The 13,380-nt window shown below is 38.9% G+C and overlaps 1 protein-coding gene across 8 annotated transcripts in view; it reads left to right on the top strand.

Annotated features, from left to right (window-relative positions):
- ZBTB20 (zinc finger and BTB domain containing 20) overlaps positions 1-13,380 on the top strand; it is a 307,719-nt gene that overhangs the window by 142,956 nt on the left and 151,383 nt on the right. Inside the window, exon 1 of one of the 8 annotated variants that reach the window (XM_054504201.2) lies at positions 7,946-7,970. The exons of the other annotated variants lie outside the window; for them this stretch is intronic. The gene's annotated coding sequence lies outside the window, so the exon portion shown is untranslated. Of the gene's footprint in view, positions 1-7,945; positions 7,971-13,380 lie in introns of those variants that run through there. 8 annotated transcript variants of the gene reach the window in all.

Here is a 13,380-nt window from a genome sequence, read left to right as displayed (position 1 = left end):
TTAAACCTTGCTAGGCTTTATGCAACTTAAAAAAAAAAAAAAAAATCACTTCTGTGCTGAGAACTAGCATGAGAAATCTCAGCATGAAAGGTTGTTGGAATTTTTTTTTTCTTCATAGAGCTAAAACCAATCGTTGGTTTTAGAGTGATACCACAATATGCATATGCTTTGTCAGGAACAAATATGATCTAATTTCAAGGGCATCCTCACCAAAAATTAGGTGCGGGGGTGGGGGGGGTTGATAAAGGCTACTTAAGCAGCAATCCAGTGTCTGAAAGCAAAGGTTGAGGGTATCATTGACCATCAAGGTCTGGAAGAGCCACTAACCCTGAACTGGTTGTTACTGTTTGAAAAGCCTATAGGTCTCTGTTTCGTTATTGTCTCAGGTGATCCTTACTTAGCCGAGAGGATCTCACAAGGAAGTGCTGCGCTGTGACGCTTTCTGGGAGTTTGTTTTCTATTTGCTTTAGTCTGGCAACAAATGGTCTCGTACCTGCTGTGATGACCGGCATGCAGTTGCTGAGCAGTGTTTCAAGTCAGAACAAATAATATGGCTGTGTTTCTAGAAAGCTAAACCACTTTCAAGATAGTATGGAATTGGAAACACACATAGACGTGTCCACGCAATGGTGTGTTTATACTCGACACATGTGTTCAGGCATATTCAGGCAAATAGCAAACAAGAAAACAGAGTGGATGATGCAGACATAGGAAGTACAGCTTGTTCATACATGCGCAGCCCATGCTCCTAAGTGTCTACACATGTAGAAGTGACTTTCTAAAGAAGGCCCACACTCAAGCGTAGTCCTCTTCATACTCCCCTGGGAATAAAGAACACGATGTGATTTTTTTTTTTTTCACAGCATATTGGCTACCTTTAGATTGTGATACTTTGGGTAGTGACTTCAGGGACCAGGGATGGAGAGGAGACGCCAGCACACTTCTGTTATCGACAGGGTGATTTTTTGAGAGAAACAAGTCCTTCCTTGAAGACAGGCTTCGATATTTCAAGACCTCCTCAGAAAAATTTTTCAGCACCTTCTGTGCTCCCAATGAGGCAGTTTGTATCATGTTTCAATATAACTGAGTAACAGGCTGGCAAATTCCCTGCTTTCTTATTCACCAAAATCCAAAATAGAACTCAAAAAACTCCCTCTTTCAAACCCCCACCCCACAAAAAACACCCCCACTGCGGCCCCCCAGGGAGGAACAGACCAGTAAAAAACCACCAGTAAATAGAGCCAGCCCTGAAAGGCAAACCCCAGCTGTAAGGGTGGCACTCTGCTCAGTCCTGTGAGCTTGCTAGAACTGGCACGTTCTTTATCATACAGATGCAGGAATGTGCTGCCTGAGGCAGAGGGGTGGCAGCGGCGCCTTCGGTGTTTCTTGTCTAAGTATATCCCACCCGAGTAGCCTCCCCCGACCCAGAATAAAAGACTTAATTTGCCATTGGACTTTTTTTTTTTTTTTTAATTACAACCTGTGACTTAGTTTTCACCATCTTTGGAGGAAACCACCTTTTTCAGACTTTCATAACATTTTCAAAATTCAGACTTTCACTGTCTTTGTCTTACACAGATGCACATACACACGCACATTAACAGATTACATATTTAAAGTGAAATGTGTCAATATGGACCACTTGAGAGGTTTCCTAAAGGGCATGTATATGTGTGTGTTGGGTAATGAATTATTTTACAGTGAACGTAAGATAATCAGACCAATGGGAAATCATGGTTCAAACCAAGATGGACATTAATCTTTCTGGACCATGAGATTCACATTCTTGAAAGGGCAACTTATTTACAGAGTACCCCTTTTTCTTCTCTAAAATTATTTTCTAGAATAAAATTTTTAAAATAAATAATGCCAATTAAAGTGAAAGGAAGGAAAAATGTACTCCAACCACATATCCAGTTAAACTTCCAAAATGGGGCCAAAATGTTGTCCCAAATTCAAATCTGGCCTCTAAAGGATACAGATTAGAAACGCTGAGGTCTGTGCAAAAGAGCCCAAGGTCCGAAGACCATTTCCAAGAGCTCAGGGACAAATTCCAGGGGCTCTGCGTTGTGTTTGACAACAGGCCCTGCCTGTCCCTGTGTCCTTTGGGACAAGTCGATTAATCTTTAAACCTCAATTCCCTGAGCTATAAAATAAGAATAGTAATAGTAATACCTTCACAGAACTCTTGTGAAGATTAAGTGAGATGATCCTTGTGAAGCATTTAGCCCAGGATCCGCTACATAGAACATGCTCCTCAAGGGTAATTATTCATCCAGATTATTTTAATCTTGTCAGTATCTTTGGAGTAAGTGCCCCTCACCTGGACGTGGAGGTGATGCACACTTTAATTATTTCTGCCATGTTTCTCAGTTTATACATGATGATTTTTTTATAACCACCACACGTACAGTGACGCAACCAGCATTTTGTCTTTTCAAGGTGATATTCATTACCCACTAACAGTGTGTGAGGCACTGTGAAAGGCATTTATGCACACCATCTCATATAATGCTTACAATGGTCTTCTCAGTTACCATTACTATACCCATTTTGCAGATGAGGGAGCCGAAGCTGAGAAGGCATTAGCCACCTGCCACAGTTTCATAACTACATAATAGTGGAGTCAGACTTTGAACCAGCCGGCTAGTACTAAACTCTAAGAAAATAATTACATAAACAGAAACCATTGTAAACAAGATGCTTATCATAGATAAATAGGTTTTTTACCTTTTTATTGTAGACATTTCAAACATTTACCCAGGTAGGAAGAACATCATAGTGAACCCTCTTGAGTTCCTCACTCAGCTTCCACAATTTATCAGCACACAGCAAATCTTGTTAGATATACCTATATTATAAAACTGGAAATAAATTATATATTCAACTCTAGGGGACTGGGTAAATGTATTATGACATATCCACTAGATAGAATTTTTTGAACCATTACAATCTTGATAAAGAGCTTATAATAACCTGGACTTTTTATGCTACATTTTAATTAAAGGTGACATACATAATTTACATATTGTATAATCACAACTACTTATTTGAAATAATAGATTGTGGATCTTGGAAATTTAAGATTTTTTAAATTGTTTTGTCTTACTACTTTCTGACGTTTCTGAAATTATATATCGTGGGCATATTTCATTTTTAATGATACAAAAATTATTTCTCCAGTATTTAGGAAAATATAGACATACTCGTGTGTAAAGAGAGAAATTACTTATCTGACTTCACTATGGAAATCAGTTTATGTAACAGAATATTCCATATATAACCGATAAACAGAAGTTTATCTCCTCTTCGTTATCAAAAGATTTTTTATTTTATTAATATTAAGTTTTGATGTACAGTGTCTTAAATTTATGTGCATATCCATCTTTATGATCATATGCTTACCATAATTCAAACATTTCTTAATGACTCAGGGTCATCATTTTATTTATTTATTTATTTATTTATTTATTTATTTAGGGTCATCATTTTAAACAATAATTGTGTGTCTACTGGTGCTAATGGGGATGTGGAAGTATAAAAATAATGCTGTATATTTGAATATTGCTTTGTGGTTTCAAAGCAGTTCCACAGGGCATTAGCCATTGGTCCTTAGTCTATAAGATTATTTGCTTCTGTGCTTATTTACCCCCAGACTGCTATAATATTTTTAGTCCTCATCTCTTCTTTTTATAGTTTTTATTTATCTTCTTTAGCTACCAAGTTACTTCTTGTTGTGCAAGCCTCTAAGATCCTCATTCCTTCTCAAATGCATTACTTCTAATCCAGTTTGCACTAGGGAAACAACCAACCAACACTGTTTAGGTTGCATATAAAGCCTCCTTCACTGGACAAATATTTGTGCATTCACTCCTTCACTGGACAAATATTTGTGAGCAGTGCACTATGTATTCAACAATGGAAAGGATACACAGATAAACAAGGCACCAATCCTGCCCTCAGCAAGCTTTAATCTAGCAGCAGAGCTGAGACATAGGCCTACTTTGCTAGCACCCATAGTAGGAGGTGCTGTGCTCTATGAAAGTAGCACAAATAAAGGTTCCTGGAATTCAGAGAAGGGCTAACTGGGGAATTTACCAGAAGAGCTGATACTGGATTTGTGTCTTGAAAGGCAAGGAGGACTTGAGCACACAAAGGCAGAAAAAAAGAAGATTTCTGAAACCATGAGCAATGCCTGGAAGAACCAGAGGGGAAAGATTCTGCAGAAAAGTAGTTGAGTTTAACTAGAGCATGTCGTGTGTAGAGGCAAGTAGTGGGAAATAAAGTGGTGAAAGCAGATCAAGACCAGTAAGTGAGAGGGCTTGATTAGCAGGCCAAGGAATTTGGACTTTATTCAGTAGACAATGGGGAGCTATTGAAAGTTTTTAGTAGGAGAGTAACATAATCAGAGCTGTGCCTCAGAAGATTAATCTGGCAAGAGTGAATAAAGTGGATCCGAGTAGGGAGTGACCAGAGGACACAGGTCAGGTAGGAGACAATCTCAGCAGTCCAGGAAAAGGCAGTGAGGGCCCTAACTAGGGCAGAGGCAGAGGGAGGGAACAAAGCTGGTGAGCTGATTTATGAGACATGGCAGAAAGAGAATTAATCCATCATATTTGGGGAGCAAGGGGAAGGAAAGCACTGAAGGCATGGCTATGATTTTGAGCCAGAGTGGGACCATAAACAGAAGCAGAGGGCTACGGAGCAGGAGCAGGTGTGAGAGAGGAAGACACGAGTTTAATCTTGAGCACACTGAGTGAAGGTACTGACTGGGGACCCATGAGAGGTCCTCTGGGCTTTTGGAGACACAAAACTACAGGGCAGCAGAAAATCAGGCTCGGAGATGGAGATGTTGAGCCATCTCTGTCTCAAAGACAAAGAGGCAAGAGGCAGAGCCCATCAGAGAAACTTGAGGGATTTCTGTGTGATATCCCTGATGTCACTTTGGGCTGCTTGTGGGTCTTTTCACATCCTTCCTCTTCTTAACCAGATTTGGAATGCCGCATAAGTAGCTTGCAGATGAAGGAATTATTGCATTATACAAACATACAAAATATATTCTAAAGTAATGAAGTAATGTGCAACATAGCTAATGGGGTCAATTTCACATTAGCCACAGTCTTTTATCTTCATACATAATATATTCCTGTGTGACCTTAGAGAAGTCACTATTCCTTTCTGGGCCTCAGATCCCTTGTCAGTTAAATGAAAAGGTTGATGAAGATCCTCGGTCCCCATAACTGGCTGCAAGCCCTCAAAACTGACATTATATCAGAATCACTTGGAGAAGAGAGGGGAGGGGGGCCAAGGCTCAGGATCTGTATTTTTTGAACCTCCCTGGGTGATTCTAATATGCAGCCTGGGTTGGTAACCACTGGGCTAGGCTTCTCAGCTCTTACATCCCAAAGTGTTCTCAATATTTGGACCAAATGTGCTTTTTTAGTCACAACTCACAAATAAGAATCCAAAATAACAAATTTACTGTCAAATTCAGTTCATCTGTAACAAAATACTCCCCCTCTCCCCTTTAAGTTAGGAGTAAAATATAACGTGTATTTGAAAAGCACTGAATTTAGGAGTCTCCTGTGATGTTATAAAATGCGAAAGCTGTGTGTATGGGGAAGATGGAAGGCAAGGAAAACCAAGGAGGATGCAACGCACACAGGCACAGCATGCCCTCCCCCGGCCACATCCAGGCATCAGCCACATACCCGGAATTCAAGTCCGCCCATGCTCCAGAGAGGATTTTAATGCTCCAGCTGTGGTCCTTGTGCTGCCCCTGACTGTACCTGTCAGATTGTATATAGAAGCATTTCTGCAGTACCTGTGCAGACTGTCTTAGTCGTCCAGGCTGCTCTAGCAAAATACCACAGACAGGGTGGCTTATGAAAAAAACAGAAATTTATCTCTCACAGTCATGGAGGCTGCAAGTCTGAGATCAGGGTGCGACAAGGTCGGGTGATGGTCCTCTTCTGGGTGGAAGACTTCTGTTTGTATCCTCACGTGGCAGAAGGGGCCAGGGAGCTCTGTGGGGGCTTTTTGATAAGAAAACGAATCCCATTCAGGAGAGCTCTGCCCTCATGACCTGAGCACCTCCCAAAGGCCCTACTTCCTAATGCCATGACACTGGGGATCAGGATTCCATCGTGTGAACCAGGGGGGACTCAAACATTCACACCATAGTGCAGACCCAGCACAGGTCCGGAATGGGATAGAGGAGCTTAACGAGATTCTGGTGGGGGCAGATGAGCATTCTCATTAATGGGCTCGTCCTTAACGTATCCCTTTGTTAGGTTTTCATCATACGCCTCACAATTTAACTTTTATGTAGACCCATCATTACAGCATTGCCTCAGCATTCATAGGAGCTACATTCTGAAGTCCCCACAAAATCTAGAGTATGCTGTACTAGGCCATGGAGGCAGAAAGAAGAAGAGGGCTGAGGTATCAATTCTTTCTCCACTTTCTATATTCTTTCTCCCTTCCTCCCACAGAGGAAACAGTTTGCTGTACCTGACAGGTTGGGCTGGATTAACCTAGACTGGAGGAACAGGTTGGAATTTGGGAAATCTGAGAGTTTCCAGCTTCCAAACTAATTTTGACATCCCATTTGCTCAACAATTATTTATTGAGGAACTGCTACAAAGTAGGACATTCTGCTCAGTATTTACATCAGAAATCAGCAACCAGTTGTGATTTTGATTCCGCCACGGGCTGCTACGAAAATTCTAAACACAAGTACAGAATAGAATTAATGATAATGATGCTAGTACTTTAAGTTTACATAGATCTTAACAGTATTTGCACAGAATTACATGTGGTGCCCTCCCACTCCCCTAGGGACTCACCGCCCAGACCCTTCTTCCATGCTTCAGCTCTGGTTATCCTTATCTGTTACCTGTCCCCAAACTGTGGCTTCTCGACTTTAATTACACTCAAGTGGTCTGGTAACCTCATTAAAGTAGTTTACTCCAAGGTGTGAATGACGTTTGACCCTCTTGGAGAAATTTGTATTTTAAAAAAGAAGCTCGTTAGACAGCTGGGTTTCTTCCCCCCTCCAGTCAGTGACACGTGAAAAGAGATGTTTCTTTCTGTCCCCCAACACACAAAGCTTTACTTATATTTGTAAAAGAGAACAACATAGGCAATCAGCCAAGCATCCCAATTTATCTTATCTACCACCCCCTACCTATCGTCTCTCTCTATTCTCTCTCTCTCCTGTGCATATTGCTATACTTTTAATGTCACATGACACCCCTATATCTGACCTCATGACCTGCCCTACATCAGACACCTGCTGACCTCCACCATGCTGGATTCACCACTTCATTCCTACTCTGTTCCCACTCTTAATCCTGCAGTATGCTCCATCTCCTTTTATAATCTTATAACTGCTCTTTAAATTTACCTTTTTAAATCTTGTTCTCCTGCTTTGGGAGATAGTTTAGTAAAATAAGTGAGGCTTAAACACTGGAGACAGATGCTATTCACTAGGCACATGAATATAAGCAAGTTAATTATCATCTCTAAGCCTCTGTTTTCTCATACGTGAAATGGGCATATTGTGAGGATTAAATATGATACATGGAATCAGCAACATTTTGTTAAGTCTCCAATACATGTAATTACTACTATTAATATCATTTATCATCTCCACTCCCCTCAGCAACTTTGATTTGGATTCCCTCTACTGGGTCTACCTTGGAAGATCCAATTCTTCAGTGTTCTGTACTGGTCAGAACTGGTTTCCTGGAACTTTTTGGCTTTACACACAAAGTGGATGATGAGAGACCTTATTTTCTGAACATAGACAGGACATAATTTTATAAATATAAGCATATTTGTGGGTATAATAAAAGGCAAGATTTGAAACCAGGTCTGTCCAGGAAATCAGAGACTTATGACTTCTGCATCTTTTCTTAGAATATGAATTTTATACTCTGGATGAAGATGAATTTCAGAATCATAAGGTAATGCTAAACATAATTAAAAATGTGACCTCTCTGATAACCTTTTGTAACAAGAAAGCAAGGTCGATTACACAAGGAAAAGTGTCTACATTTTCAGGGAGACATTTTTATTTCCCCAAAAGAGAAAGCAGAGGCTCTGAAGTCAGATCTGGGGTTGCCTCCAAACTCCACACTCAAAATTCATGGACAAAAAAAGACTCCGAACCCCCTATCATTAATCTGTTCCTGATAAAGAAACTGAGGCTCTAATAAATCAAATAATTTGACCCAGATTAATGATATCCATCTTTCAGACATATTATGAGGATTAGAAATTATGTATAAAAGCTTGGCCTGTTGTTTGGTCTAAATAAATACATTTCCTGGAAATCTAAAGCCAGGTTTCTCTTCAAGATGAAAAGGGACTGAAATTATGCCCATGTTCCATGTAACCAGGTTCTATATTTAAAAACAAACAAAAACTTAACGTATGTAGGGTTTAACAATGGAAATGAACATTTTCCACATTTATATTTTTAATCTCAATTTGCCCAATAAATATATTCAGATAGACAGGTTGAATATAAACTAAGTATTTTGCAACATTGACTTCTAAAGAGAAAGTTTTCAAAGGATTCCTGATGTACTTTAGCAGTATAGAAGTATATTTTGTATATAAGGGAAACATAGGGTGATTTGAGACCGTGTCATAAAAAAGCCATAAAAAATGGTCACTTAACATTTTATGGAGAAATATGGAGGCACTTAGTGAAACCTCACAAAGAAGAAACTCTGTATTTTGATATATTTAATGTCTAATTTCCAAGTAGAAATATTACTCTTATCTATATAAATCTTGACCATTTTAGATAAGTTAAGAAATTATATGCCGAGTGATTTTTGTTTCTTATTTCTAATGAATCAGTAATTTTGACTTGCGTTCTATATGCCTCTTTAATTTATGGTGAATAAAGTCATACTGATTTTTCAAAGATTAATACACAATCTCAAGTCACAGAGTTTCCAAATTATGATATTTCCAATGGCAAATGAATAACATGCTTTCCGTGCAGTTAGTGAGTTGAGGCAATTTGAACATCATGATAAAAGTGGGAGGGGGGATTACAGGCAATGTTATAATTAAAGGTCTGTTGATTCTTCAGTTTAAATGCCGTTGTTGAAAGATTTTTCCCTCAGATGTCAAAGTCTGTGGCCAGCCAAAACTTGGCATGGTAGAACTCAGCCCAGGGAAACATTGTGTTCTACAGATTTAAAAACCAAAATCTGTTAAGAACAGAAATGTTGGGCTTGGGTTGATTTCTCATGAATCAGAACCAGAGCATAGACAAATACCACCTCCTCTTTACAAAAGGAAGTAGTGCAGGTGGATGTTAATGGGAAATGTAAGTTCAGATGGAAAACGAAGGGAAATTAACATTAGATGTCATAATACAGAGCACTGGGTTAAAGTTTTATGTAATTAAAGCATGTTTCCTTGAGAGGTTTGAAACATTTTAGAAGCTTCTAGTTAATGGGAAGCAATATTTACCTATCTTCCAAGATTTGCGTATTGAGGTTCAGTTTCTCCACATCGCATCCCTTGTTACTGGAAAAACTTGAAGCAAAACTTTATTTGCTTAACTCCCTATATACTCCCTATATAGAAATGTTTTCCAAACACCATGTTTCCCTTTCTTTAATTTGAAGGTTATAAACCAGTGACCTGTGAGCTGCATCTAGCTAGCCTGTAGCTTTGTTGGGGGGTGGGGTGGGGTAAGGGCATCAAGTATCTTAAAAATAATTTGAGAGTTTGAGCCAACCTTTTAAAGATCAATAGATCTTACCAAAAAAAAAAAAAAACAGCTTTTTTTAACTTGTCCTGATAATTTGGAGATCTGGCAGTATTATTTGCATTCTTACATGGCACCAATTATCTGTACCTGGCAGATAATCTCTGCAAACAAGCCATGTCCTTTCCAGTTTGACAAAGTCCCTATCACCCCATATTTTATGCCATACCCACTTCACTCATTTACTCTATCACTCTGGCTCCTAGAAGCATTTGACTTTTCTTTCTTTGCTTATGGTGGATGTATTAAGCAAGTCCCTTCCTCTCTTTGCTTGTAGTATTAAGATTTAAAGCTTCCAAAAATTTCTTCCCAGTAAATAATAGCATTGCAAATCCTATGCACAATGGTAAAAAACAAAGCATTATTGAAAATGATAAAAATTCAGAATGTAACCAAAATGTCCAAAATTAGGGATTGTTTAAATATAGGTTGCTATATCTGTAGAATGGAATACTATGCAGGACTTAAAAATATGTCTTAAAAGAATGCAGGTTACAAAACAATGTATACAGCAAGAATCCTATTTTTTTTTTAAGATTTTATTTATTTATTTGACAGAGAGAGAGACAGCGAGAGAGGGAACACAAGCAGGGGGAGTGGGATAGAGAAAAGCAGGCTTCCTGTGGAGCAAGGAGCCTGATGCGGGGCTCTATCCCAGGACCCTGGGATCATGACCTGAGCCGAAGGCAGACGCTTAATGACTGAGCCACCCAGGTGCCCCAAGATTCCTATTTTATAGGAAAAAATTTTGCATGTAAGAAAAAGGTTAAAGTGATGTCTTGGGGCATTATTAGAAAAATATATACATATGCAAATTTTATGCAAATAAGCTAGTAAATAAGCCCCAAGGGTAGCTTTTATAGATTCCCTTCCCCAAGGCTTCCTTATTCCATTTTGACCCAACAGTTGGAACATATAGGGAACTATTTTTCAATTTTCTTTTAAAGCGATTTTTTTTTGCTTTTATATTTTAGAGGATACAATCAAGAATAAGATTTCCATAGTTGTTTCAAATACTTGAAAAATATTCCTACTTGACCACATACTAGACTATCATCATGGCAAAGCAAGAGAACCAATTCCTGTGTTGGCCTGGAGTGGATTTGTTCTTCTATAGCACCTTTTGCTAATACCAAAAGTTATTCAAAAATGAAAAAAAAATCTTGGCACAGAAAAATTACACATAAATATGCACTTAATAACATGAACATAAACACTCTTAGGGGGCCGAAACTGAAACTCATCATCACAAAGGCATCAATTTTGTCCCATTCGACCACCCATAGGAAGGAAAGCTCACAGGTAAAAGCCATCTACGCATTTATGGAAATTCTTCTGATGCCAGCACTTAGCACAATGCCTGGCAAATAAAAAAGGCTCCAAAAGTATTTGTTGAATAAAATATGAATAAATTTGCACTCCCACCAAGGAATAATTGACCCACACGTCAAAAACTCAGTCACCTTTTAAATAAAACTTGAGCAAAAAAATTCGGGCTTTACTCATAAAACTTCCAGATATAGTTTGAGTTAATAATGCCATAACCTTTTTTTTTCCAGAAAAGGGAAATGTTCGTTTATGTGTGGTTGAGTACACGTATGAGTTTGGGGAAAAAATATAAAGGAATCAGAGGTGGTCCATTCAAGGATGGGTACAGTGATGTAGACTCCAGCTCTTAAATATACCTCTTCCTCCTGGCAGTGCTAGCTTTACTGTTTCTGTTTTGGATGTTTGTCCATCTATCTCCACTTCTGTAGAGCGTTCTTTACCTTTGGGCTCCACTGCATCTGTTTTCATAATTCTCCTATTCACATGAATGATCCTTCTTGGTCCTTTACCCATTCTCCCTTCGTGTGCCCACAAAATGTAAGTTTGCCCTTCTTTCCTCCCTGACTGCATTTTTGAAGTCTGTGGGCAGTTTCATTGAGCCCATACAGCTGCAAGCAGACCTTCGTATCACCTCCCTAAGGATTTGAGTATCTAGTTCTAATCTGTCAATTCCAGTACTACGAAGATGGGTTTCCAGCTGCCACTGGATATTTCCACTGGATGTGCCACCCACAGCGATCTCAAACTCCTGCTGCTATCCTTTGAGTATTCTAGAAGTAATCAAATCAACCCCAAATATACCTTGTGCTTTCCTCTCCCCATGCTTTTATTCTGTGTCCCTTGCCTAAAACCTCTCTTTCCAAATTCTAACTGTTGGAATTTTCCCCATATTCCAAAGTCCATCTCAAACACTGCCTTCTTCAGGTAACTTTCTTCAGTGTCCGTCATCCAATGATATTCCTCAAGCCACTAAACCTACAGATTTCTGTTGGCAACCTTTTATGGTATTTGCCTTATTTTGTTTTGTATTTTAGTTATGTGGTGTTTATTTTCTTCCAGATTCTAAATATTAGGTTTATGGCTTCTTATTTATCTTTGTAGCTATTTTCTAGAGCTTAGATCCTAGCAGAGTCCTTTGCTCATAGCAGGTCCTCATTAAATATTAAATTGGTTTTATGTAATAAATGAAATTGTGTTTATGTATTAATGGCTGTACACGTGTTATAATTTGAAAGACCCAGAAAGTTCACCCACCCAATGTCTCCCCTACTTTCTGAGCCATAATATCTTGCTTTAGGGACTTTCTCTTCTACAAATGGGGATTTTCCACTAAGTTGTGTCTTTTTGATCCCTAGCAATAAATTATTGACTAGTTAATACTTGAGCTCCCCTACCTTCTAAGATTTACTCATTATCACCTAAGAGGTGATAGATAGAATAGACCAGATGTCAGGTATGTTCTCAAGGAGGTAACAAATAAGTAAAGGTCCGTGAGAGACGTAGGGTAATGGAAAGTACCCTGGACTGTGCCACTTACTAGTTGTATGCCTTAGTTTTCTCATCTGTAAAACTAGACAATAATAATGATTTCTACCTTATGGAGATGTTCCAAGAACTAATAGAACTAAATACTAAATAGCAAAGTACTTAGAATAATATTTGGCACACTGTAAGTGCTAGTAAGTATTGGCTTTAAGTATTCATATATATGGTATATACATAGCATATATGATCATATGTATAGTAAGTATGTATAATTATACTTAATGGATAATACATATACAGATATATTTAACAAATATTATAATTGTTTCAATTGTTATTTCATCCCATGTACCCAATGGCAGATGCCAGAGAAACTCCTGAGTAGCAGAGACCTTAAGTATCTGGGAATGGAACATTTAAAAGAAAAGAGAACAGGAACGCCTGGGTGGCTCAGCTGATTAAGCGTCTGCCTTTGGCTCAGGTCATGATTCCAGGGTTCTGGGATCGAGTCCCACATTGGGCTCCTTGCTCAGCGGGAGCCTGCTTCTCGCTCTGCTGCTCCCCCTGCTTGTGCTCTCTCTCTCTCTCTCTCACTCTGACAAATAAATAAGATCTTTAAAAAAAAAAAGAAAAAGAAAAGAGAACAGGCTTTGTCAGACAGATGAGGGTTTGACACACAGCTCTGCCGCCTCTAAACTGTGCACGTTGAGGAAGTTACTTAACCTCTGTGAGCCTCGGATTTTTCATCTACAAAATCTGAACACCTA

This window comes from Mirounga angustirostris, unplaced genomic scaffold (assembly GCF_029215605.1).
Source record: "Mirounga angustirostris isolate CCGP_5_RB_7025 unplaced genomic scaffold, mMirAng1.0.hap1 SCAF_1, whole genome shotgun sequence".
NCBI classification, from domain to species: domain Eukaryota; kingdom Metazoa; phylum Chordata; class Mammalia; order Carnivora; family Phocidae; genus Mirounga; species Mirounga angustirostris.
The sequence above is the reverse complement of the archived record's forward strand: the minus strand, read 5'-3'. Positions and strand labels throughout refer to the sequence as shown.